Raw genomic sequence first — 26,846 nt, 5'->3', positions numbered from 1 at the left:
GCCGGCCATCTTGCTTTGTACAAACTCGTTGAGTTCTCTCGGCAGCATTGGTAGCTCTATGACATTGCCTTCATTGTCGTTGAATACTCCCTGGTAGATCTTTCGGTCATTGGACTCTAACAGATCCTCTTGTATCCAGGTGCTGGTGGGCTTTAGTGTTCCTTCTGGAATGACAAAGGGTTCTACTTCGTCCAGATAATCTTTGATGGTCATTCTTTTACTCTTTGCCAGTGACTTCGAGCCCGCCATAGATCCTGTTGCACTCAGTAGTCCGAAGTTAGCGTTTTTTCCATATTAGCTGCGAAACTGAGTTTTACTTATCCAAATGACTTGAAAATTGAAAATAAAGCTTAAAAGGAACTTGTGAAGCTGTGCATGTGCTCACAGTGCAAATCTGGCCAAAAATTTCCATCTAGACATCCTACACGTAGGATGTCTTTTTCATCAGAATTGATTCATATTTGACATGCAGGTAGTGTAAGGCTCATGGAACATGGCTATATGCTTGGATTTGAATTTGGATATCAAAAAGTGGATTTTTGGGCTGATTCAGGATTTAGGTCACAATTTTGGTAGAATGTCCATCATAGGTAGCAATTGATGTCCAAATGGGTTGAAAATTGGTATATGGGCTCATTGCACCATGGTATTGGCTCCCATGATGTCATTCCTTGCATAGAAGGCTAAATTTATGCTGGAGACATCCTACGCGTAGGATGTCTTTTTCATCAAAATGACATGAAACTTGTTCTGTGGGTTGTCCTTGGCCTATGGAACATGGCCATGTTCTTGGATTTGAATTTGGACAAGATTTGATGCTTGTAAGGCTCTGTGAGGTGTTTTTGGGGTCAAAAAGTGTATCTTGAGGGTGTTGGAGTCAAACGTGATTAGAATGGCTTCAAACTTGATATATGGGCTCTTGATGATGAGGTGATTGGATTTGGAATGATAAAACATCCCTTGCATGCCAAAAAGGTCAAATTGACATCCTACGCGTAGGATGTCTAATTCATCAGTTTTTCTCCCTGACCACACAGATTGTTTGCTGATGTGTTGGTGAATGTGTTGTGCAAGTTTCATGGGATTTGGACAAGATTTGGTAGGTTTTTGGCCCATTATTGCCTCTATGCCGTAACTTTGCGTTTTTTCATGCATATGAGGTCAAACTTGGTCCAAATGTGATGAAACTTGGTGTATGGCTTGTAAATGTCATTCAGAACATGTGCATGATAAAACATGTAGGAGTTTGTGCCAAAAAGTGCCCTTGAGACATCCTACGCGTAGGATGTCTCCTAGTGATTTTTTCAGTGCTGGTGCTCCCAGTTCTTGCCCTTTGCCCCCCTAAGTCCCTTTTGAGCCTAATTTCAGCAAAAAAGTCAAATGGATAGAGTATAACTCCCTGCGTGGACTTCAGAGCCTCCGAGCCATTTTCTGACTTTTGGAGTTCTTTTTGGCGATGATATTTCTTGATGTTGGTCTCCATAGCTTCCCGATCCCTTGGGGATCCTTGCCGTATGGTTTTTGTCGACTTTGGCTTCACCGGAGCTCCATTTGGCAATTTGTCGCTCTAGAAGCACCCGTGGTTGCGTTTACATACCTTTGATGATTTGTGGTGGTCTACCACCATAGGACTTGGTTGTTGATGGTCTAGGAAAGCCGCTCGTGAAGTTTTGTGGCAAATGGACTTGCCACCAAATGGACTTGTGGTTTGGCCGCAAGTGCAATTTGACGCTTTGTGTGTCTGATGCCGTTTCTGAAGTTTAGTGCCGCTTCGGGTCACTTTTTGGTTATGCGGGTCATATAGACTTGTCGAGCATGTCGAGATGCTCCTACCCATGAATTTTGGTAGCCTTTGGTCGTCGTTTCGCCGATTTCCCATTTGGTGGCCTCTTGCGGGTTTCTGAGAATTAGGGTTTTTCCCGATGGTTTCCTACTGCATTTGGACATCCAGGACTGGTCTCCTAGACTAGGGTAAGCTGTCGATGAAGTCTTGTTGCTTTCGGGCTAGCCGTTAGGCCGCCGTCTTTACTTGTAGGTCTCTACCGCGCGCTTTGTGTGTGACCCCTACGCTAGTTTTCGCAACATAATGTCAAACATTAGCGAAAAGCTCAAGGTGGTGAGCCTACCTCTCATGTCTGGAGCTCGTAGAGTAGTCGTGCACGTCGTAGAAGCTGCTGGAAGGTTGATCCGCTCTAGGTGACAGAAGCTCTCTCCACAAAGTCAATAGTGAGAATGAGCTAAAAATGGGGTGAAAATTTTTTATAATGGAGGTCCCAAAACCACTTTTCATGAAATTTGACATGTGCTCCTATCATCTTGCGAGATGCGGTTTAGGCTCAAAAATTTCTTGATTTGGACTCCATTTGCTCTGTTTACCAGAAATTTGGCATTTCGGTCAAAACCTGGCCAAAACACGATTTCCGCTCCAGTCTCATAATTGCACCCCCACTGTACCATAGGTTGTCCTATAGTCAGATCATCACCATATTTTTTGTTTTTCATTACGACTGTTTCTCACTTGCTTTTTGTATTTTTGAAGTTTTTCTGCCGAAAATTAGCAAAATTAAAAGGAAAATAGCAAATCAAACCCAAAAAATCCCGAAAAACCATAATAAATCACAAACATCACCGCAACACATTATATATACTCATATGCATTTTTTATGGCCAGATTTCTCTGTTTTACCAATATTTTGCCTGAAAAATGGCTATTTCTACTTATATACACACACCTAGGGGCTTGATTTGGTGTTTGGCCCCATATACCTATAGCTTCATGCTGTATAAGGGCATATGTACATGGTTTACTCCAGAAAATTTTGCAATCAAACAACAACCCTTAAAATAGTCGAAAATCATGCCCTTTTTTGTTGTTTCTGTCATTGGTTCCGCATTTGAGAGTGCCTCTAGAATGCCTCCCCCCCTCCTAGACGGAGTCCTCCCGGACGACAAGGTATCACCTCGGAGTATGTGCCGTGCATAGGTTGAAATAGTTGTGCTAATGCCTCGCCAATTAATGTGGCCCTGCTTTATGCATACTCGGTCAATGCATGGAAAAAATTATGCTGTGCAAGAGAAGGGAATAAGCAAGTTGCTTATTGGCATTCGTCGTCGAGGTTTCCTGCTTTCTTTGCAAGTAATAGCTGTAACTCTACTGCTCTCTGTTTAATTGTCTTCTTTGCAAAAGGCAATTGCTTTGCTGACACTGTTGCTGGAGTCATAGCTGTTTCTAAGCATAGAATTGACTGGGCCTTAATGGTAATGGGCCGTATTGCCTTCTCTTGCCATTGGTATTTTGTTGGTGCCTGTTTTTGTAGATTGTTTGGCACTTTCTTATTTGCCACGAGTTTGTTTTTTATTGGCATCCATATATGTCGGTTTTCCTTTTTGAAATGCAACTGTCTGCTTTCCGTTGTTGCTTGTAATGAAGGGAGTTCCTTTTGCTTTTGCTTTGGTATCCAAATGTGAGTGACATTTGGGTTATGGATAAGCATTTTCTTTGGGATCCATATCTGTTTTATGCCCTTGGTTTGTGGTTGAACCATCGTCTTTGTTGGAATTTTGTTGTTGCATTGTTCTTTGTCTGCAATGGCATTTCTATCCTTCCGCAGCCATACTTGTTTACCTTGTTTTGGTAGCCTAGATCTTTGCATTGCGGCCGGTGACTTCATATGTCTGTAAGTATCACGGTTGGCTTTTACCTGATTATTGGTCTCGGGTATCATGTTGTTCTTGAATGGAATTTGTGCTTTTGGATTTGTTTCCAGTGATTGCATGGCTTGTAGTTGATCATGCTTGGATTGCTGAGAAAAAGCTATCACCTGTTGTTCATGTTCATGTTGAATTTTGACCGCCTTTGCTTTCCAATCTATTTGCACATTGTAATCTTTTTGCCGAGGTTGCCCCAGCATCATTGGGTGTTGTGTGCTTTCTTCTGTCACCACATAGAATTTGTGTGGGTAAATATATTGATGTATCTATACATGCAATATAGTTGATCCCAATGTTTTTAACGGGTGTGATGTGCTACTTTCCAGCACTTGAGGAGTAGGATGAAGTTGACCTGTGACTTTGAGCTGTTGGTATAATCCGTTAGAGATCAAATTTGCTTGAGCACCCGAATCAAGGAATGTTGTTGATTCAACTTGATTGATTGCTGCCCACTTTGACCGCAATTATTGGCTCCACTATTTCCTCCTCCAACTTCGTCAGCTGAATGACACTGATTCTCAATAGTGGTCCACTTTGTTGTTGTTGTCGCAGAAGCCTTCTTTTTGCAATGCGTTCTTGTGTTTCGGCTTGAGCTTCTTCTCGTACTCTCTGTTTTTCCTTCGTTTTTTGTTTTCCTTGATGAATTTGTTGGAGCATCTCCTGTGTGAGTGGTAGATGATACCTCCTCAATCGACATCCACTAATCTAGTTTGGCATTTCTTCACCTGCTAATGTAGCAAGCTTGACAGCTCCACTTTGTGATAGATCACTAATCACAAATGGTCCCATCCCTCGCTTTTTTAAGTTTCTTGGCATGTTGCTTCAAGGTATAAACAAGTACGTAATCACCTGTTTTGAACTCTTTGGTACGCACATGTTTGTCAAAAAATTATTTTTGTCTTCTCTTTTTAGCATAGATTGAAGTGACAGCTCGTAAGCGTAATTCATCTAGCTTTTCAAGATCATCAATCTAGAAGAGAGCTCGTGCCCTGTCCATTCTAAGCTTTTTGCTACTCGTAGAGTTGGAATTAAAAACTCTATGGGTAGTATAGCATTTAGGCCAAACACCATGTTGTATGGTGTTGTTCCTATCGATGTTTTTTAATCTACCCTGTATGCCCATAGTGTTGAGTGTAGCTGCTAATCCCAATCTGTTCTTGATTCTGACACTATTTTAGTGAGAACTGTGCATAGTGTTTTATAAGTGGCTTCAGCTTGCCCATTGGCCTGTGGATGGTATGGTGCGGATTTCCTATGTATGACTATGAATTCCTATAGCAGATATTCAATGACTTCATTGAGAAAATGTGTTCCACGATCACTGACAAATTCTATTGGTAACCCGTAACGTACAAAAACATTCTCATACAAAATTTGTGTTGTGGTGGGTGCATCCGCTTTTTGTGTTTCCTTGGCTTCGACCCATTTGTTGAGATAGTCCATAGCCACAATGATATATTTGGTATAGGTGCGATATGTAGGGGGTGATATAGGTCCCACAAAGTCAATGCCCCATTTTGAAAATGCTCTTGCTCCCATCATTGGCCGTAATGGCATCTCATATTTTTTTATTGGCATCTTGGTGCGTTGACATGCGGCACAACGCTTTACAAACTCTTCAGCATCCATGTACAATGTAGGCCACCAAATTCCTACTGTTAAGACAATTTTTTCCGTCTTATCACCCGAAAAATGGCCTCCACTTATTTTTCTATGTGCATGTTCTAGAATCAGCAGGTATTCGCTTTCACTTGCACAGATTCTAAGTTGATTGTCCTTACCTCGCTTATAGAGTTGGTTCCCAATTAACTGAAAGTCACGAGATTCTAGCTCTATAGCTTTTTCCTGTGCTCTTGTGATGTTCTCAGGGAACGTCTTGGTGGTTAAGAAGTCAATGATATATTGACTCCATGCAGGTGCTATGTTTACCTGAAACAAAGTGGTGTGATCCACTGGTCGTTTGGCACTACATATAGTACAATTGGTAACATAAGAATGTGTGTCCTCATACACAGTTGGCCAATAAACCCCTAATTGTTTCAGCCTTTGGTGTGTCTTCACTGTTGAGCAATGAAATGCACAACCCTGGACATGTGCCTCTTTAAGGTAGCACTCAAATTCTTTCGGATTTATACATAATCGTAGGATTAGGTCCGATCCAAGATGATACAGCCGTCCTGCTATCAATTGGAAGTTTTTTGTTTGTCGAATTGTTTGTTGTTTGGATCTGCATTCCGTATTATCAAACCCACTTCTGAAGGAAAGAATGCTAACAATTTCCTGAGACCATTTGGGTACCATTTCAATGTTGAACAGATAAGCATCTGTTATGTCATCATCTACTCCTTTAGGAGCTTCCCCGTTGTGTATCCTTGAAAGATGATCTGCTCGTAGATGGTTTTGACCCTTTTTGACCACCACTGTGAAGTCAAATTCTAGCAATATAATAAACGAGCGGACGATTCTTCTTGTATTGCAAGGTTTATTTACTAGGTACAAAAGAGCTTGATGATCTGTGAAGAACACAAATTTGTTTGCAAGCAAATAATGCCGAAATTTCTTTACAACATAAATCATTCCTAACCCTTCCCCCTCGATGGTTGTGTAGTTCTTTTCTGCACTGTTTAATTGTCGGCTCGCATAGCAAACCGGAAAATCCATTGTTTCGTCTCCAGGTTGAGCTAGAATACTTCCAATGGCATATGCTGAAGCATCAATGTGCACATGAAATATATTTTCCCAATCTGGTGTCTTTAGTACAGGTGATGATATAATGTTTTCCTTCAGCTTTTGGAATGAAGTTTCACACTCCTCGGTCCACTCGAAATTGACTAGAAAATGATACAGAGGTTGTGCGATAACCGCATACATGTATATGAATCTTCGATAATATACGCAGTGTCCCATGAAGGATTGCACTTGTTTTGCATTAGTAGGCCTGGGTAGGTCTACAATGACTTTGACTTTGTCTAGGTCTGTGGTTATGCCATTTCTCAAGACAATGTGTCCTAAGATCCGTCCTTGCTTAACCATAAATACACATGTTTCCGGGCTAAGACAGATTCGATATGTCCTGCACTTTTCAAAGACTTTTTGAAAATGGTCAATATGTTCCTCTCGTAGAAGAGAGTGTACACACAGATCATCCATGTAAATTTCTAAGAATATTCTTAGGTATTCCTTGAATGCATGAGTCATTAACCTTTGGAAAGTGGCTGGTGCATTAAATGGCATAATTTGATACGCATAAATCCCCCATTCTATGGCAAATGCTGTTTTGTGTTGATCCTCCCTTGCTATTGCCAGTTGGTTGTATCCTGAAAACCCATCCAAAAAGGGATAAGCCCGTTTCCCGGCCACTCGCTCAAGGACATGTTCTGTGATCGGCAAAGGGATAATTATCCCTTATGGTTGCTGCATTCACCTTCTTGAGGTTTACACACACTCGTAGTTTTCCATTCTTTTTGGGAACTACCACAATGGGTGACACCCAATCTGTATGTTCAATCTCATAGATGAATTCCGCTTCCATCAGTTTATCAATCTCTTCTTTGATTCGTTTAGCAAATCTGTCATTATATGTATAAGGACATTATAGATCTCATAGATGAATTCCGCTTCCATCAGTTTATCAATCTCTTCTTTGATTCGTTTAGCAAATGTGTCATTATATGTATAAGGACGTTGTTTGCTAGGTTTTACATCCGATTTCAAAGGAATTGTATGTTGACATATCAATGGATCAACTCCTTTGAGGTCTTTATAGGACCAAGGGAACACATCTTTATACTTCTTGAGAAGGTGTGTTAGCTGTTTTTCCTCTTCAGGCTCTAAATCGTTAGCTATATAGACTGGCTGAGGCTTTTCACCTAGTTCTGCGGGGTCTATCTTTTTTGCATTTTCAAGCCCATCGTAGGATTCTCGGTTGTTTCTTTCCGGGACTGGTGGTGTCATTATGATTTTTCTGTCCTGGATAGTAAATTTCCGATAGTGTGATGGTACATTCATGTTCCCCTTTTTTGACTCCCCTTTACCATCGCTATCTTCTTCAGTGGTCCATATCTCTCTCAAAGACCGTTTCAGTTCTTGGTATTTCTGTTTACGCTCCAGTTTGGTCCACTCTTGGTCTTTTGTTATTTCTTTTTCTTATTTTTGAGATTTTTGTGCTTTTGTTTCGGTTTTAGCTTTTCGTACTTGTTTTATTTCCTCTCGCGTTTTTTCTATTCGATTTTTTTGAGAATCTTCCTGATATTTGATCTTTTACACAATCCTCTGCTTTTACAAGCATCAAATAGTGAGTTTTACCTTTTATCCTGGCATCAGGTTCTCTCTCGCTTTGTTTCCTAGTCGTTTCCTCCTATAGTGTTCTTGGCGTCTAGGGTGTTGATTAGCAAAATCATAAAACTTGATATTCTCGGTTTTATTTCCGCGCTCACTTGAGGTGTCTGAACACTCATTATCTGCATCATCATTTACTTCCAAATGTTCAGAGGAGTTGTAAAACTCTTCTTGTTCTGGTGGTTCTACCGTCTCTTTTTCTGGTATAATGCTTACCATGTAAGAGGGCAGCACATCATAGCCATCCTTATCGCAAAATTTTGTTGTTGGACTATCGGTAATGGTACAGACATCCAATGTTGCTAGTATGTGTTCCCATTCTAGAGGTTCCAAGGCATCTTCAGGGAACGGTTCCGGAATATACTCCTTGTCTTCAATTGCTCTTTCTAAGACGCAGTCCTCTCTTCTTAAGCTTCCACAATGTGAAGCTCCACACATCCATAGCTCTTTTGGTTGCCCTAACCATGCTGGTAGTTCTGATCCTGCTACTGTATCCGAATCAAACTCTTCCATCGGTGTTTGGTTCACATCTTTGTAACTATGGTCTTTCAGGTGTATTTTAGTTGTTGTCTCGCCATGTTTGAGGTATATGTGGTCATAACCCCAATCTTGGACCATCTTCAATTGTCGCATGAATGGTCGTCCCAAGATTATCTCATAATTGTTCTTTTTGTCGAGATCGACTATTGTAAATGTATGCTCATACTCAATTCAGCACGAAGTAACAATCACTTTTTCTAAAAGTCCTAGAGGCTTCTCCATGAACCCGTCTGCTAATTGCAGTTTCATTCTGGTAGCCCTCAAAGCTGGTTTTCCCCATTTTTTCTAGATTTCCTTGGTGGCGATAGCAACTCCCGCTCCACTGTCAAGAATAGCCTTGGAAACCACTCCTTGGAATTCTACTAGTAGCGTAGTGTTTCCATCTTCTCCCTCACAATATTCTCCAACCTTATTCAATGGTACTAGTCTAGTGTTTAGTTGAGGCCTGTCCAACTCTCTGATCCCCTCTTATAGCTTCAAGGTGGGGTCTTTTACTCCAAATTTTTCTAGGCATTTTCCTACTGTGGTCCACATGTTTGGCCTTAACCTTAGGAGTTCTGCTAACGTGATTGTGCATGCCACAAGAGTGGATAACAACTCAATCAATCCCTACAAATCCATTACCTTGTTAGAAGAAAGTCTTTGAGATGGGATTGCTCTCACTTACGACTTAGCTTCATACTCTCCTAGGTAAGAGGGTAAGGTTCTCAATGAGTCTGGTTGGATGTGCCCCGAACTAATAGATACTTAGTCTCCCCCTTGTGAATGTATCTCAAAGTTCATTTGAGACCTTGCCTCAAATTCTTCAATAGGAGATAAGATCACATTCTTTTCTTTTCTCGTGCTATTCATGTGGTTACTCATCTTATTAGCCTCGTTGGCCTCACGGATGTGCTTCCATAGATCATCTAGACCGTTACAATCCTTACCCATTTCTGCCAATATTTTAGGTTGGAATCCATCACTTGCCCCATCGATGGTATTTGGCGCTATGATAGGCTCTCCTATGGACTCATAGGCATTAGTGAGTCTTTCCTTTGTTTCCACATGTTTCTCTAGTGTGGGTTGGATAGGGGTTGGAGCTGGTGCCTCATGCCAAGTTGCAGATTTACCCAGCGGGTCTTCCATCAATGATTGAGCCGTCTCGATCATCTTTTTACACGTCTCCAACCTCTGTTTTTCTATTTCTGCATACGGATAAGTCATCCACCTTTGCTCCTGGGTTTGGTTCCTTTTAAGTCGAGCTTCATAAGCTTTTAGTAGCGCATCCAACTGCTCGTTTACCTTGTCTACCAGTACAGATCCTCCTGATCCTGCACTTTTGGGTTCTTCTATTTCCTTGGGTGCTATGGCTGTTGTGGTGTGTGAGCTTAAGCTAGCTAGATCCTCTAACCGCTCCAATCTGTCCTTGGTATGTTTCAACTCCTTGGATAGGGTTGTTTGCTCACGTTCCTTCCTGGCTTTCCTACGCGCCTTTCTAGCCTTCCAAGTGCTTCTCGTATTTTTCATTCGTGAACTTTGGGCATCAATTTTTGGTTCTTCAACTATGGGTTCATTCGGCCTTCTTTGAGCTTGGGCCCGTGTTACCGCCTGAATAGGTATGATTGTTTCATTTTCCGATGCTCCAATGGAAGATACTGTTTCTAACATATTCAAGGTGGTTTTTGCTCCTTTGCTTGGGTTTTTAGGGAAATCAGGAATCAAATGAGTAATTCCACATTCTAGGCAATACACATTGACTCTAATGATTTCATCATGAGGACAGTCTCTCGGCCAATGGTCTCCTCCACACTTGTAACAGGGTCCCTTGGGTTGTTGAGGTGCTCCTTGAGCTCCTCTTTGTTGGTAAGCATGCCTCTGTCTGCCCATGCCTCCATTGTCTATGAACATCAATGTTCGTTCATCTAGGCTATATCTTCCTTCTCCTACTGCCTGTGTAGCAGTTGGTGGTCCCTGATTTCCTATCATGCTCCATGGTTCTGGCGTCGAGGGTTCTTCTGGTGGATAATAGACAGGGTTTGCCGCATATCCATTGGGATCTTCATAATATGCATGCATAGGCACCAAAGCCTTATCTTCTGAATCAATTACTCTTGGTGTGTATCTTATACCAGCTGGTCGTAATCCTGGTAGGGGTGGTTGTTGCCCCAACACCGGTTGTGGTCTTTCCACACCTACAGGTCCTGGTAAGTTTCTTGCTTGATATTTAGGCATCGCTGGAACTTGAGGGGAAGCTACTAGGGCTTGGGGAGCGTAAGGTCTCTCTCTCACATATCCCTTGTTATAATAACATTCCTCGGTCCCATGGTTTGTCCATTTTTGTTCAATAGCACACCACTTGGGCTGTTTAGCTTGGGGTTTGGTGTACAAGTTGATCTTTTTTAGCACTTCATCTACAAGCTACTCCTGATTTATCGTTACTTCTCCTTTTGGTGCTGTCTTAAAAGACTTGCTTCCACTTTGCTGTGAAGACAAATCGTCATCAAGGTCCTTGAACTCCCCCTCTTTGTAGACTGCACAATTTTTCACAAGGTAAAGAGCCTCTTTGCTCAACTCATTCAACGCCGTGCTCCTCTTCATATGTAAGTCTTTCTAGAGATCTGCATTCCTTAGTCCCTGGATGAATATCAGCATAAGTCTGGACTGAGTTGGCAGTTCTTCAACAGGATAGAACTTAACATATCTTTTTAATCTTAGGGCTGCCTTTCGTACAGATTCTCCATCTTTCTGTTTGAATTTATGGATCTGTGAGACGGTATTATGAGTGATTCCCCTTTGAGAGAATTCCTCGATAAACTTGTCAAACACTTCCTCCATCGACTCAAAGTCTCTACCCTATATAGAGTCAAACCAAGTGGCAGCATCATCCTCTAGGGTTAGTCCAAACCCTGCAAATTGGGTAGGAAAATCTAACACCTCTTCGGCCCTAATTACACACACAAAGGCTGCTACATGATCTCTTGGGTCTCTGCTTCCTGTGTATTTCTTGTTTACCCATTTTTGTACTTGAGAAGGTCTAATCCTTCGATGGTCTACAAACCTCATCATTGGATCTCCCCGTCCTAGTCGATATAACTCCTTAGGCCTTTTGTAATAGGCTGGTTCCTCTCCCAATGGTGCTCCTAAGCCATAATTTCTAACAGTTCTCCCTGGAGTTGGTTCTTCTCTGCGAACTCGTTCTATGGGTGGTCATCCAGGCTCTGTTGACCCTTGTGTTTTTAGCTTACTCTCTGTCTGATACCTTGAATAGTGTGGTGGTTCTTGCAAATCCCTGAGCCCTCGTGCGGCTTGATAACCATCTTTGATTCCATTGTTGCACTCTGTCGAAGCCATGCCTACAATGATGGCTGGTTTGTTGGTTGGTCTTGGCCGTTGAATGCTTGCGGTCGGGTGGAATGTGAGGTAGCGTCATACTCATCTGAAAAAAAGATTCGTTGACTTACTTGGGGTGTAGGTGGCTCTTGACACTTCCTCAGGGGCATATGTTGATGCTCCTGGACTTGTTGCCCTCTCTACCTCCTCTGGGAGAATACGTTGGTATTCTCGCCCGTATCTATCAACAAAAACTATGCCCTTCCCCGTAGCAGTTTCATAAGAGAATAAGTAAAGAACCTTGTCTTTGCTTAATTCGTTTACGTATGGTTCTTTGCTGCGAAAGTAAGAGACTATACCCTCACTCTCATGTTTGTAGATTCCCACATTCTCGTTATAAGTTGGAATCCTAGTTGTTTTCTTATCATACATAAAAATAGCTCCGGGCCGATCAATGTTTGGTGGCGGTTCTTGAGTTTCTGAAACCATTGTCCCTTTCGCCACATTATCTCCATATTGTTGTAATCTTCAGGGTTACTAACTATTAAATAGTGGTTCCCCTTTTCGTCTCGGAATCTATCTCCATCATCATAGACTCGGATTATCTCCAATCTTTGAGCTGGCCTCTCTTCGATACAAATGCACTTGCGGCCTTGATAGTCAGAATAGACTAGGGCTCCTCTCAAGTTTGTTCCCTCCAAGAAGATCACCGTGAGCTTGGAATCACTCAAAGGATTTTGGGAGGTGCTTCCTCCTCGCATAGGTCCATCATAGGTGAAACCTCCTGGCTGTTGACTACCCATCATGAAGAAGGATTTGTCTGACAAAGTGTCACTATCAATACCTTCCTCAATAATCGGTGCTAGCGGATCTAGCCTTGCCTAAGTTACACTCTCTTCGGTGGACAATAAGCTACCTTGGTCGCCTGCCACCTTCTGGTCTCTAACAATGTATCTTTTTTATCTTAAATTCATCAAACTTATCAATGCAATTTATCACAAATCCAACCACTCAGCTGGCAAAGGTCAGTTTCTACTCAATTTCTTGCTTTGCTGCTCAATATACCTGAACACAAGCATTTTAATTTCGGCAATTGAATCAAAGCATTTATCTGCTAGAGGTTATCTTAGTAATGATTGGTATAACTCGAGAGTTAATCTCAACCACTACTGTATTTTATACAATGATGACGTTCTAGATTAGGTTTGCTAATCTGAAACAGTACTACCCTCAGATGTTTGTCAACTTACGTGAATAAGTCTGAATTCAGTCTTTGCTTCGTCAAATGGGCAAACAAGGTCTAAATTCACTTCTGAAAGAAGTTCTGAAACCCTTAAGCCAAATGGAATCTCACTGTCTATGCCAGGTCAAATTTTCTTTGCAGTATGCCCCAATAGACATCCTACGCGTAGGATGTCTCTTGCTGTGTTCTGCCTAGATTTTTGCATTGTTGTTTCCCCTTGTTGTGATGAGCTTACAGCTACTTTTACCTTTTGATTTGGACACCTATTAGCTGGTCAATGAGTCAAAAATCTGTTCCGACAGCCTGTTGCTGGTATTGATCAGTCTAATCAACTCCAAATTGGACTAAAATTGACTAGGAGGCTTGCCTTAGGCTATATAACACCTTACTATGCTCAAAGTCAAAGTCTGGCTTTATTTGCATGCATTAGACATCCTACACGTAGGATGTCTTTTTCATCAGAATGGATTCAAACTCAAAGCCCAGGCTCCCCTTGAGTTGCTGATTACTTTGGTATACTCAGAATTCAGTTTGGAGGATGTCTTTTTGGCCTGTTTGACCCCAGATTGGTCCCACAGCTTCCCTTTGATGTCAGTAACCCAGTGGTATGCTTAGATTTTGGTTTGGATGTCAAAAGTCCCAAATTTTAGTTGTTCTTGCTTTTTCAGTCAAAAGTACTAAAGTCCGCTTTGAACCCAAATAAGGTGAAACCCCTTTCATTCACTCAATAAATCATGCAAGACATGCTCATGCAGCCATCTTATGGTTTCCTGTCAAGCTATGGCCAAATTCCACTTTCCAATTGAAATTAGGGTAAACCCTACCTTCTGAACACACTTTGTATTTACAATCTGGAAGTGACATTTCACCCCGGCTTCTGAAACTATAATAACTACTAATTACAAATGACGTTTATAGCCATAATCCGCAGCATTTCATAACTCACAAAAGATAAGACTTAATTTGGTACGAAACTTGAGTTATGTTGTGTTGTTGACCCAGCGGTCAACATCCACCAAATGCCCATGATTGTGGGTTTTATGTTATGGCTTATATGAAGCATCTTATTGATGGGGCCTTTGGCAAACGATCAAAGATCTGGGTATGTAAATGTTTTTTATTGAAAAAACACTTAACTTTATGTGCTGGTCTATCTTTAGTGATTTACATGGTTCACTTACTCTCTATGTTTGATGTACAACTCACAAAGACTTGGTTCAAGCACCAATCCGTTCAAAGGCTAAAAGAGGATCTTATAGCATGGAGCAAAAAGTCTCTAGGACTTGATGGAGTGCAAGGATGATGTGTTTTGGAAACCCCATACTAGGATATCTATGTAGAATTTATTTTTTATCTCATGCGTTGGAAATCGCTTTATTATATGAAAAACTTTTGTGATGTAACTTTTGAGATCTTATGAGAGAATAGTGAAATATAATCCATCTTGGTTCTCCAATATGTCTCTCTGTGCATCTACTCTTGCTATGTGAGAAATGATGTGTTATGATGTGTTAAGATCGATTCTAATTCTCTAAGAGTGAAGATCAACCTTGCGAGAAATGGGGTGATCAACACAAAATGATAGACCGATTGTTGTAGGGGTAAAAGGATCAAATGGTAACGAGGAATTGCTATAAAATATAAGGAGCCGAGTCTTGAACTAAGGTAATGCAAATTACATGACAATGATAGACCAATTATTGTAGGGATAAAAGGCTCAAATGGTAACGAGGAATTGCTACAAACTATAAGGAGTCGAGTCTTGAACTAAGGTAATTCAAATTACATGACAACGATAGACCAATTATTGTAAAGTCTCTCTCATCTGTTGGGGTTTCTCTCGATGTACAAGAAATAATCTTGCGTACTACATTTGTTGGGATATCACATGTTCTCACATGTTTATCTATTAGGTAGGTCTCTCCATCCGGAAGGGTATGTTGTGACAATAAAGGCAATAATGCATGGCAAGTTTCACATGTAGTGGTAACCCTGGGGTCAACCATGGATGTTTGGGTGCAACAATGTGGACACCAAATTCGTGGTGTCTCATGAAATCGAACTCGAGACCTGCTACGTTGATGTTTCCTTCACAATATACCAGTTACGTGAGCTCGCTTTGTTGGTTGGGATGTCTCTGCTTCATAAACCTCTATATTTGGCTCCAGTTCTTGTGGCCTCTTCCCATGGCCAAGTCTTTTTTGAGTCACATGTTCTTGTATTTGCCGTATACTTCCTCTCATAGGCATCTCAATCGCCTTCGGTGGTGAGGTCTTTAGTAAGGCATCCTTGCAAATGTTGAGTTCACGTAACAAGACTGCTTTTTGAGCTGGATCATTGTCCTTCAAGCCTTCTTCAATCCTTGTAAGTATGCTTTTGACCTCTCTTACACATTTCAAGACCTCATTATCATCAACCCCATCCTCAATTGAGTTGCCTGCGAAATATTCATTGATATCTTCTGTGTTCTGGAGATCTTTATCAACGGCATGCTCATTATCCACAGTTGGAATGAAGGGATACAAGTGCAGAAAGTACTTTTTTATGATTAGGTGAAGTGCATATAGGTGTTTACACCTGCTTGCCCAATCTGGGCAATCACAGTACTTGCATTGCATGCTCACATGATGCCATTGGCTTGTATTAGAAATACTTCAAACCTTGAATAATAGTGTCATCTCATTCACAATTTCCAAGGTGGAAGGATCACCCTTGTACATTTGTAGTATTTTCTCCCCACCATGTAATCACGTGGTGTGTTACTTTGAAGAGCCCCGGATGTTGTAGCGGCCCGAGTCAACTAGAGTAACAATACCAAATTAAGTTTAAGATCCCTCTTTCATAACAAAGAGATAAATCAATCCATGAGGGCTTGTCTTACCTATTTCTTGTTTTTGTTTGAAGAACTCCAATAAAGTACCACCCACTCTAGTGCCAGTTGTTGAATCACCCACAATAGCATGCAAGAGATCCACAATCGATCTATTGATCAGCGCATCTAATAAAGTATACTTTATGTATTGCCACAATCTCTCCACTACGTTGGTAGTTTCAACATTCCCATAGTTGAATAAACGACCAAACTTGGGCCATCTTCTGCACCATGGGCAGTCACGTCCACACCAACCATTTGTCGCATACCTTTGCACATTAACATGAGTTGCATAGTGTTGAAGAAGCTCTTGGTAGTGATTCTCAAATTCTACCTCGTTGAAGGCATGCATAAGTGTTGTCATTGATGAATAAAGATAATCTTGGAGCTCCTTTGGTACCTACATATACAAGAACAACTGGTTATCAAGGTGCACAGAGACCCACACATGCATTGCATTCGCAAAGAAGAGTCCACAAACCTTTGGAATAAGATTTTCCACCCATGCTTTATTTCTGTGGAACCAACACACAATAATGTGGAAAAAATGTTGCTCTCGGAGTCCCATTTCATAAGAATGCCAACAACATTCATCTCTATTGATGACCTTTGAGAATGCTTCAAGCTCTAAAGCAGATTTGTCAATGACAAGGGTGGTAGGTCTAACATTCCCATTCTAGATAGGATTGTAGATAATGTTATCTATAATGCTATCCTCTCATGGTCTCAGCCTGGGTCATTAGATCACATCATAAACCAAATCGGAATACCCACACCATGTTGGCTTGGCAAGACAGCGGCATATAGTGGTAGCCCAAACGCATTCGTCTTAAAAGTGCTATCAATAGCCCATGAGTTATGCCGAGAGAATTGCATAGCCATTTCCAACATCCATTGGTCTTGAATGATAAGAATAAAGGGCTTTTCACTGTCATTTGCTGCATGAGGATTGTAAGGTTGGTAGTATCACACCTGCATGTTTTCACAAAAAAAGCTTCAATAGGCACTATGCTCAAACAAATTTTGGTCACTACAAATCTCATAAACAAGCACAAAATATTATGGATACCTTTCCCTGCTTCTTTAGCATTGTAGCCTCAGTCAACATACATGTCCAATCATCCCTAGAAAGTTCTCCTTGGAGCACAAAATGAGAAGTATACCCTAAAATGCATTTGTTTCACCACGAGAAATTACAAAGTGTACTTGAATCAAAGAGATAGCCCAGTAAATACCTTGATTTTGTATTTGAAATGACATTGTTGAAACTTCCCTTTGTATCATAAAGAATATGAAGGTCACTTGATCAACGGAAGAAGACCATTTATAATGTAATTGCTCTTTTGATAAAGACATCTTTGCAACACTTCGTGCATTGCCAACATCAACATAAGGTGAAATTTGGACTCACAAAGGGGCCCTTTAAGGAGTTTGACTTTACCTCTCTCTACCAAAACGGGCGCATGGATAAATTTTCTCAAACAAACTCCAAAGTTGGCGGAGATTTGACAGTCAGAATGTCCTCTTCAAGCTCTATCTACTAATATATAGCATGCCATGAGATTCCTCATATTTTAGAAGATTCTTTTTTTGATTCACCTATGATGTGACAACTCTGTCCGGATCTAAGCGAATCAAAAAAAGAATCTTCTAAAATATGAGGAATCTCATGGCGTGCTATATATCAGTAGACAGAGCTTGAAGAGGATATTCTAACTTTCAAACCTCCTCCAACTTTGGAGTTTGTTTGCAAAAGTTTATCCATGGGCCCGTTTTGGTAGAGAGAGGTAAAGTCAAACTCCTTAAAGGGCCCCTTTGTGAGTCCAAATTTCACCTAATGATAGATCTTCAACACAACACTCAATCACATTTGGGTGGACAGGTAAGTGGTATAAATCCTCAAGACTACCAAGGGTATGTCCTTCATGAAGAGGAAACAACAAAATGGAGGCCTTTTTGTTGCCATCAAGATATTCTACTTTGACTTTGAAAGGGCATCCACACTTCTTTGTTTTTCTAAGCCTCTTTTTGGTACCTTTATTCTAGGTTGTCCACCTCTATGACAAGTGTAATCGATAGCGGTCTTAGAGATACCATGGCTCTTATTGGAATGGACCATAACAAGCCTCACTTTATGCTCAGCCATAATATCCACCAAAGTTGCTTTTACTTCTGATACATCTACACTTTTGGGATGCGGAAAACACACACATGTATGCATTCTTTTGGCACTATTGCATGCCTCTAGGGATTCCTTCCATTTTTTAGACACACAAGCACTGAGAAGGTCCTTCACATAGTCAAGTGGAATCCCATGTCTTCTAATGTCCACACACCACTCTAGCTTGATCGTTTTAATGGTATCTTCTATCCCCAAGTGATTTTGTTCATACCCCTTTGTGTGGCAACCTTGGACAATATTCCCCCATTCTTCCAGATAAGATATCTTGAGCTTTGAAGATGATGAGGGTAAACAAAGATAACTCATGCCATCTTCAGGTTGTCCAAGCACAAACCTTCCTTCATTTTTCTCCATCTACCCAAATCTAGCACCCCTCTAGTATCACAAGCTTTAAGAGCTGCCAAGGTGATTAAAGTGTCATCCCTAATCACATTCTTCATCAACTCAAAAGTACTCCTTTCAAAAGAATAGAAAATAGGAGAAACATATGCTAGTGGATCGAAGGCAGGTAACCTTGTTTGTGTCCTCCGCGATATGACTTCATCACCTTCAAAGGAGCTCGGAGAGTCACTAGCTTGATCACATGTGTTGCTATTGCTTGAGTCACTCTCCCACTCTAGGTCGGATATGATCGCGTTGCCCGCATGGTCTTCAAGTGATTCCATATTGTAGGAAGATGAGTTTAGTTCACTCTTAGTTCATGCTTCGTTCACCTCTGTGAACCCACATTTACAGGCGAGGCCAAGTTCACCACTAGTTTACCCTTAGTTCACCCCTAGTTCACTATGGTGAAGTAAAAAAACCTTAGTTTACCTCTAGTTCACCCTAGTTTACTGTTAGTTCACTAATTTCAAAGCTCTCTCTCTTCAATATACCGGCACATTAGAGTCCCCCTATGTGAAGGTTTGGCTTTTTGAAATGTGCCTTCTCAAAGTAATAATGACTGCCCTTTAACTCTCCTTGGATTATGTGCAAATCTACTTGTCAGGCCTAGTTTACCCCAAGTTCACCTCCAGTCAATAATCAAGAATTTTCCTAAAAAGACGTGCATTTTACTTTTCCACCCCAGTTCACCCCTAGTTCACCATATCCTAGTTCACCGATTCGCCTTGGGACGGCTAGGATTACGTTTCGCTTCTCGCTTCCCTTTCCCACCATAGATCCCCTCTGGAATCCAGCCGTGCCACATAGTGACGAGGGTAGCACGGTACTGCAGTATTAAGGCTTATCAAGGCAATGGTCAAAAATAGGTTATCAAGACCAAGAAAAAAAGGGGGGGAAAAAGATAACTAAGCTCTTCGAGAAAGTTCAGGAATTAATGCGGGGCGAAAGCTTTAGTAAGGGAGGACTGTAAAGGTATTAAATTAACACAAAAATATGCAAAGGGTAGATATTGTGGGAAGGATGGGTAAATGGATAAAAAAGTGTGCGACGCTTTTTTTTTCAAAAATAAAATTGTAAGATTTGTTAAGCGTGTGAAGCACTTGTGGAAGGGAACAAAATGGGGGGAAAGGGTGTCAAACCCGTCTCGCTCCTTGTGGAGCTCATTAGTGGAAATTTAGGAGTAGAGTTTTAGAATGTGCTAGGAGGGGTGTTCTTATATAGGGTGGTGTAGGGTGGAATTTGAAATGCAGGAGAGTGTAGTTAAGAGAGGGGGGAACTCTCAATGCAGGAGAGTATACTAAGAGATGGTGAGTACTAGAAAGGGATAAGTTGGGATTTAGTTGGGAGGCTATTAAAAACAGTAAAGGAACAAAAAAAGGAGTAGCTTTTAGGAAAAGGGAACTTGAAGATACGATAAATACCTTGAGAGATTATTTGAGGGGGGGGGGGGGGGGGGGGGGGGGCAATATATAACAGGGAGACGAGGGCTGTTAATTATAATAGGGAGAGGATGTAGAGGCGTTAATTTGCAAGGGAGGGAAAATGTGATAGTATATTTCAACTAGGGGGTTGTTGGACTAGAGGAGCTACAAGCGGTGTGATTGTAAGTGGTGTGTTATTCCCCAGTAACAAAACATTTGGTAAAGAACAAGGTATACAACCAGTATTGTGATTATAAGTGGTGTTTGAAATTGAGTTTTCATTTGATGTTTTTCTTCAACTAAAGGTTTGAATCCCGTAAACTACCAGTAAAGAGGCCCTCCTAGACTCCATTATTTTCCTAATGAATACAATGGGTAGAAACAAATCAAATAGAGATACCAAGGAGTCTAAGAATCTGAGCACGTGAATATGAGATGGTGGAAGCCAAAAATTATTTGAAGAAGTAAAATCTCTGAGTGGTTTAGATACACTAGCTATTGAATATTCAATTGAAATTCAAGCACCAAAAGAAGTTGAATCCTTAACTACAAGAAAAGGGTGTGGGATACCAAACTAGTTTTTACCACATGATCAATAAGTATATTCTAATGGAACTTGGGCTCAAAGTCAAATTCAAAGATGATAAAGGTTAGAAAACATCACAGGACAAAAATTAAATAAACAGCAAGGGAATATATATTTCAAAATATCAAGACATGTTTGTCTTGAAGCACACTAATTTGAAAGGAGACAACCATGGAGTTTGTTAGCGTATAATACCACTTATGTCTAATGCTAGGATAGTCAGCTTGTAAAAATATAAAATGAATCCCAGCTATGCTATGAAGGTCAAAGAAGTGATAGATAGACTTCAAAAAGCGGTATTAATCATAAAGGTGACAAGCAATGGATGATAGTCTATTTTCTGCATCAAAAGAATGAGATCTCTATATTCAAATACCTTGATGATAATGATGTCAACTTCGACTTGGAGTGCTTCGAAATTCTTTATGTAGCAGTTAGGAGGATGGTTTGCAAATGAAAATATTTGAATTTTCTAATCAATTTCTCAATTCAAAAAAGAAGTTATAAAAAGAGAAAGAGCTCTAGATTCAAAAATATCTCACTAATAATGATGCCTACTTAGAGGTGGAGAGATTCAAAATACTATTTGTAGAAATTGGAAGAATGGTCCAAAAATGGAAAGCTATGAAAAACCTAAATGCTGTCCAAGACCTAGAAAGAATACTAGATTACATGGTTTTACAAGCCAATATTGATGTGATCCCCTAGATAAGGAAGATGACGACGATAAACTTCCAGAACATAGGCATCTAGTTGGAAATGCTCTTAGGTAATCCACCAGTTTTTATGATGGATGTTAGAACATAATTGAAGAAAACCCTTCAAAAAAAGAAAATTTCTAGGAGGATACTAGACCAAAGATTTAATCCGCGATAATCTACGCACATGCGCATAGTACCATCTTTCTTTCTTACCAATAGAATTGGTGATGCCCAAGGCGAAGTGCTAGGTCTAATAAAACCACGAGAGAGTTAGTTAGCCAACTGACTCTCAACCTCCTTGGCTTCTTTAGCACTCATACGATAAGGTGGTTTACTCACCGGTTTAGTACCTGACAAGACATCTATGCCATGTTGCACATCACGTGTAGGGCATAAACCCGGTGGTAAATCACTTGAGAACACATCACTATACTCTGTGAGTAAGTGAGTCATCTTTTGCCGTGCAAAAGGAGAAATTAAACTAGAGTTATGCTCGGATGAGAATTTTGTAATTCCTGTAATGTTTGTTTTACAAGAGCTGCACGTTGCTCTATAGAATTAAAACTTAGAGCACTTTGCTTGTTAGGTTTGCTAACACTTTGTTTATCAGTAGAATTCACTACACTTTGCATACCATTACTAGAATTCAATGCACTTTGCTCTTGAGAATTCACAAGACTTGGAGACAAACAGTAACACAAAAAGACTTCATCCATTAAATTTTCTTTCTGCAAAATAGAAATCTCGGTTGTACATATAAGAGGTGCAGATGGTATATTTTTCTCACCAGGCAAAAGCACATGTTTACCATTGGACATAAAGGATAAGGAGTTGCGTTGATAACTAGTGGGCAATGTGTTTCCTAGACCATGTAGCCACTCCCGTCCTAAAACTACATCAGTACGGTTCATGTTCATAACTTGGAAGTCAGGGTCATTGTATGATCTTGAACAATAAGCTCAACCCCTTGAACTACGGCGTCCCATACTTCTTTATCATTCCCAGACATCCGCTCCACCACATACTTGTGAGAGCTGGGAGTCTGTGTAAGCTTCAATTTATTGACTAGCTTATAGTTCAAGAAGTTATGAGTTGCACCATCATCCACTAAAATACGAACACGTTGTCCGTTAATAGTGCCATGCATGTGAATCAAATCATGGGGGCCAAAGGTGGGTTGCCACATTGAAGAAGGCACACAACACTTGTGCTTTTCTTCCATATGAAGAACCTCTACAACACAATATTTAGGAGATGAATCTAATGTGAGGCATTGCACCGTGTGCATGGCCTTTTATTTGTCTTGCAAAAGAGGACAATCTTTGTTGTTATGTTGGTCCGAAAGACATCCAAAACACAAATTGTGTTTCTTTGCACGCTCAAAATCAGCAGTCTGAGACGCACATGGAGTGTCTTGTGATTGCTTAGGCTTCTTAGCCTCTTGTGGGCGTGGAGAGGTAGATTGTCTCTTATTACTCTTGGAACGTGTGGGAGATCTACCTCGCTCTTAGCCACATTGCTCTTAGAAAAAGTATTCTTAGAGTAGGGAACATTTCCTTTCCTCTCTTGGTTATCATCATATCTTTGTGCATGACTAATGGCTTCTTCCAAAGTTTTTGGATGTTGGGCCTTGACATGAAGACGATAGTCTTTGTCAAGACTCCTATTAAAACTCTGTATCTTTTGGAATTCATCTAGACCTTCTAGTTTTAATATGATTTCTCGATACTTTGAAAGGTACTCTGTGAGAGAGAGGCCAGACATGCGGCATGCATCCCATGCTAACCAATTCTTATCTTCTTCATTGGAGTCCAAAAACTATTTGAAAAAAGAAGCTTGAAACGCAGCCCAAGACGAAGGATGATCATCTATTGGAAATGCCATCCACCACTTATAGGCCTTGCCTTTAAGAGATAGACTTATTTCCACAGTCGTCTTTATATACGGGGTGTGTCTCAATCTATGAATATCACTCCATTTGTGTAAGAACGTATTGACCGCATCCTTGTTGCGATCACGCTCTTCCCTGTGAAACTCAAGAATGGTGATATGTTTAAGTAATGCATTGCTACCTTCTGTATGTTCTGTAGCACTTGTCTCTTGGACTCCTTGAGTCGTGCGAGCTTGGTTCCCTTGAACCGTGCCACTTGTGGATCTTTGAGTTATCTGTGAATTCATAAAACACAAGTAGCTCTATAAGATTGGTAACATTTGCATTGAGTGCAGAGAGGTTGCTTTCAAGTACTCTTTGGCAATGTTCCAAAGTATTGAAAGAAGCCATATCTACAATCCCATGATCTCCTATATCATCATCATCATGCATATTAAGTGTCAGCAGCATCCGTGGTGTCCTGATTTTGATCTACGTGCTCAAAATCAAATGTGTGTGTAGGTGGGATATCCTCACTGGCCATGGTAAACACACACTAATGCAGAGAGAGAAAAAGAAACGACAACTTGTACATTGAGAAATTGAAGTCTTTGTGTTTTGTATGCTTCGCAATTTGTGTTGCATGTGAACCTCACCTTGCGAGAATTAGAGCGCTTCACTTGTCATTCCATATAAGAACACCTTTAATGATTCTTCACAAAAACTCGTCGTTTTTGTGAAGGCTTTTCTTCACTTTGAAGCTACCTCCTTGAGGAAAAAATAATTTTTGGAGGAAAACTTGCCTTCCTCCAAGAAGTGAAAAGGAAGGAGAAAGCTACTTCCTTGAAGTTTGAAGCTTTCCCCTTTCTTCTAGTTTTCCTTTCAACACAAGTAGACTATCTTTCCATTTTATACACAACAAGGGCCAATAGCTTGATGGTAAAGTGTTGGCCTCTTACCCTCATGGGGTGGGTTCAACCCTCCTTCATGCAAGGGTTAAGCGGGCCTTCCTCATACGGCGCCAACGGAAGCCTTCGGAGCCTCAGTGCCATCGAGTTGCCGGTCGTGTTTGCCTTAGTCGTGCACTATGGAGGGCGTAGATGGTCGGTTGTCGTTGTCTGTCCACGCACTGCTTGCACAGGGAATTGTGTCTTCCTTCTTTCTGTTGCACAACGGAGACGTCCCTGTCTGCGGAACGTGGGAGAGAAGCAGGGCGTCGCACACACATGCAAGGTGCTTTTAGCCCCTTCTAAAAATAGCTCGGATACCAGTGAAAGGGCAGTGGTAATGTGTGTGCTAGTCTCCAACCCAACCGTGCTATCTTATAGCCTCCTCCTAGCGTACACATTGTCCGGCCGTGCCGGTGGCATTGCCCATAGGACCCATGTCCAATAGCTCGGATACCAGTGAAAGGGCGGTGGCAATGCATGTGCTAGCCTCCACCCAACCATGCTATCTTATAGCCTCCTCCTAGCGTACACACTGTTCAGTCGTGCTGGTGGCCTTGCCCATAGGACCCATGTCCTTACAGATTCCAACCTTGAATGGATAGAGACTGATGGGCTTGGGGCTCTTAATAGTCTATAAAATCAAGGAGGAGGCATTAAAAGAGGGCTCTAATTTACATGGGTCTCACAAGTTAGATAACCAGGGTAAAGTGAAGGTTCACATTAATGGTAGGAGACAAAAGAAAAAAAATTCACATTAAAAGTTAGATAAGAGGAATAAACTAGACATTGTAACATAGAAGACTAATATAATGATAGATGGAATGCCGATACAAACCACCACAATAATCACAAATACAAGGAAAAAAAACTTGATCATAACGAGAACCCTAGACATACAGAACGAGAGGCTGATCACTACAAGTTCAGACATGGGGAACACTCCTTTAGTAGTCTTAAAATTACCCTTTTGACATTTAAGGGTGGAAATAAGGATAACCTAGATGTCCATATATAGACATTTGAGTAGTATTCAAAATTGAACAACATTGATAAGGATGACTAGGGCGATTACTTCCACTGACTCTAAAGGAAGAAACAAGGAAATGGTACTACCACTATCCAACCTACAAACTTCGAACATACGACAAAATGATAAAGACAATTTATTGGGACTCACAACAACAACAAGGGAGATGAAGATATACTCTATGATCTATACAAGATCAAGCAAGGAAAGCGGTCAAAAGTTATGTGGAAAAGATTAAATAACTCACCAAAAATAGTTGAATGAGCCACCTTCAAAGAAGCAAATGCGTAACTTGTTCTTGAGTGGGTTTAAGAGCAAGAATCTTAGGGAGTAGGAAATACCAGCACCAACCAAAAAGTTTAATGATCTAGTGCAGAGATCTTTGATGTTGGAGAAATAAGCCAAGAAGGAGAAGTGCCATAAATGATGAAGGCCCTGCAAGTGAGTCATCACTAGAGGAGTCAAGTCTAGCTCTAATATAAGTTTTTCTGAGAGTGAATCAGAGGATCTGATGACTACAAAGAAAAAGGACTCTTTGAAAAAGAAGATCAAGGATATGTGAAAGAAAAATTCAATAATGTTAAAGGTCAAACCAACAAGAGGAAAAGTAAAAAAGTTGGTGCATAAAATATTAGACAAAAGTACATAAGTCAAATGAGTAATTCCACTGCACATATTACAAATCATTTGAGAACATAAGGAACACTTTCAAGATTCAAATGCATCATTTCAAGAAAGGCAAGGATATCAGTGTCTATTAAAAGAGGCCATCATCACCAAACCAATTCTTTGTTAGCCAAAACTGGGAAGTGATATTCCATGTTTATATGGATGCATCTCATGTGGCAATGGGGGAAATTTTGGCTCAGTGTGATGAAAAGATGGGATCCTGGGGCGGGGGGGAGGGGGGGGAGGGGGGGGGGTTCACTACAATAACAATATGTATATCACATGGGTTTCATAATAGGGATTATTTTACTCTTTATTTTCTCAAATTTTTCCATACCAAAGGTATTGGAAGAAATGGCCTTCATTTTTTTTCCAGATTGAATACGAATAAGGCCCTTTTATTAGTGAAAAATTCACAACTATGGGGCTTTTTAAACAGTCCTTGAATGCATGTGATATATAGGTTTTACATATAGTGACCCCTTATCAAGTATATTTTACCAGTCACATGTTCTATGTGGATAAAAAAGGGTGCTCCAGAAGTGAGTGAGGGACACTAGGAATGGTGTTTAGTACAACCAAGTTTAGACACTATTTGTTGGGAAAGTTGTTCCACTTCTATATAGATCATCAAGCACTCCTTTTATTAATTTAAAAGGTGGTAAATTAGGACCGATTAATTAGATGGATGATGTTTCCACTTGAGTTTAAGTTTTAGATCTTTCATAAGCCAGGGAAAACTCATTGCGGTGCTGATTTTTTGTCCAGAAGTATTGAAGGAATTTGAGCTACATTGCTAAAAGATGGACCAATAGATGGTAAATTATTCCAAAATATGGCAATGAATGGACCAAATTCAAAGTGGAAACATGTGTCTGATTTTCTATAGTTTAAAAAATTTCCTCCACACGATTGGTCCCCATCCAATAAGAAAGTGGTGATCATTAGGAGTCTAAAAATCACCATCAAATTTGGAACACTGTATAAACTAGAAATTGATGGAGTGATGCAAAGATGTGTGCCCATGCAAGGCAGAATGA

At 40.6% G+C, this 26,846-nt stretch overlaps 1 pseudogene; it reads right to left on the bottom strand.

The window, feature by feature from the left end:
- LOC147451309 (uncharacterized) overlaps positions 1–18,863 on the bottom strand; it is a 58,835-nt pseudogene extending 39,972 nt beyond the window's left edge.
- Between the last annotated feature and the right edge of the window lie 7,983 nt (positions 18,864–26,846).

This window comes from Adiantum capillus-veneris, chromosome 9, assembly GCF_014529385.1.
Source record: "Adiantum capillus-veneris isolate H3 chromosome 9, ASM1452938v2, whole genome shotgun sequence".
Taxonomy (NCBI): Eukaryota; Viridiplantae; Streptophyta; class Polypodiopsida; order Polypodiales; family Pteridaceae; genus Adiantum; species Adiantum capillus-veneris.
The sequence above is the reverse complement of the archived record's forward strand: the minus strand, read 5'-3'. Positions and strand labels throughout refer to the sequence as shown.